A 1,824-nucleotide genomic window follows, 5' to 3' on the forward strand; every position below is an offset into this window, starting at 1 on the left:
AGGAAGGGCAGTCATGAGTCAAAATTGTTCAGAAAAACATAAAAATCAAATGTAAGGCCAACAGGAGGAAATGGAACAGAAGTAGGGTCGTAAATAGTGGGTGTAGAAGTAGTGCTCTAAGCTCATATTGCAGTGTGCAGAGCGAGCTGGCAATCCACCTGGAGAGGTGAGAGACTGGCAAAAGCCTGTTTATAGCCTGTCTTATCTGCCCCAATAAGAATTACACTCTCTCTCTCTCTCTCTCTCTCTCAAAGCACAGTTTTCATGTTCCTGCCAGAAATGTGATTTCTGACAATTATTTCTCCAAACCTAAGAAGACTGCAGTAAAAAAAATTCCATAGGAAGCTGCACGATGCAATCTCCTAACCACTAATGTACATTTCACGGAAATCTGTAGGAGTGACCAAAACTGTCACTTTGCCACACCATGGGAGATGTCTGCATGACCCCTTGCTGCAGCCCAAGGGTTAATACACTAGTTTCTACAACGCAAAATGCCTAAAGCGCGACGTGCATGTGTGTGCGTGTGTGTGTGTGTGTGTGTGTGTGTGAAAAAAAATATATACTCCATAGTGCACGAGATGGTTTTCATTCATTCATTCATTCATTGCCAGATGCCATGTATCCCAAACAGGGTGGCCAAGGGCTTAGAGTTAATTGTTTTACAGGGAGGGGCACTAATCCTCCACCAACCCCACTTGACACGTAGGGATGCCAACAGCATCTGGTGTTCCCAGGCGGTCACCCATCCAAGTACTAACCAGACCCAACGTTGCTTAACTTCGCTGATCGGATGGGAAGCGGTGTACTCAACGTGGTATTGATAACGTGAAAACAGTGCACCAAAGTGAGCCACATCCAATGTTGCAAAACAGAATGCAACCTACCCTTGTAAAGTGCAACCTGTATCACCGTCACAAGCCATGGCCATGGATAGCGGAGTTTTACAGGGAGGGGCACTAATCCTCCACCAACCCCACTTGACACGTAGGGATGCCAACAGCATCTGGTGTTCCCAGGCGGTCACCCATCCAAGTACTAACCAGACCCAACGTTGCTTAACTTTGCTGATCGGATGGGAAGCGATGTACTCAACGTGGTATTGATAACGTGAAAACAGTGCACCAAAGTGAGCCGCATCCAATGTTGCAAAACAGAATGCAACCTACCCTTGTAAAGTGCAACCTGTATCACCGTCACAAGCCATGGCCATGGATAGCAGAGATTTACTGATCCGAAATGTAAGCTAAATCCTGGCAGCCTCTGACGAGTTTAAATATCATGACAATGAACCAAAACCGTAAAGTGAGGGCTGAAGAGGTTCTGAATGCTATAGAAGATAGCCTCCATTACTACTGTGACAAGCATGCTGAGGAAGTGAACCAAAGACATGAGACTCTGATCACCATCTTCTTTACTCCACCACAAGAAGAAGATCCAGTGCCCTTAATATCAGCCAAGGATGACAACAATGGTGCATCTGTTGTGTCTTCCTTGGACTTTGAGGGGTTCATGACTGATGTGGTCAGTGCTGGAGTCAGGCCACTGTAGCTGCCTCACCCTGCCTCGGAACCCCATCTCTCCAAGTCAACTAACCCTTTCCTGCATACATTTTAAGGTAAGGGGCTATTGTGTGGGTTATGCTTAGTATGTGCGTGTGTTTAATGTCCTGTAATACATACGTAAAATGACAGACTTGGAGACAAAGGGGTGACTTTGGGGCATCCACCCAAGTTAGACTTTTCCCCATAAGGTATGTTATTTGTAAGGCACAAAATTTCTTATGAGCAAGGTCTTCTATTGCCAAATTCTTGTGTATTAAGT

At 45.5% G+C, this 1,824-nt stretch overlaps 2 pseudogenes; both read right to left on the bottom strand.

Annotated features, from left to right (window-relative positions):
• Positions 1–712: 712 nt before the first annotated feature.
• Positions 713–831, bottom strand: LOC145415169 (5S ribosomal RNA; annotated as a pseudogene).
• A 163-nt stretch (positions 832–994) lies between these two features.
• On the bottom strand, positions 995–1,113 carry LOC145415217 (5S ribosomal RNA; annotated as a pseudogene).
• Positions 1,114–1,824: the final 711 nt, after the last annotated feature.

The sequence above is a fragment of the Coenobita brevimanus genome, chromosome 101, assembly GCF_032717465.1.
Source record: "Coenobita brevimanus isolate Jiangsu-jjx chromosome 101, ASM3271746v2, whole genome shotgun sequence".
Lineage (NCBI taxonomy): Eukaryota > Metazoa > Arthropoda > Malacostraca > Decapoda > Coenobitidae > Coenobita > Coenobita brevimanus.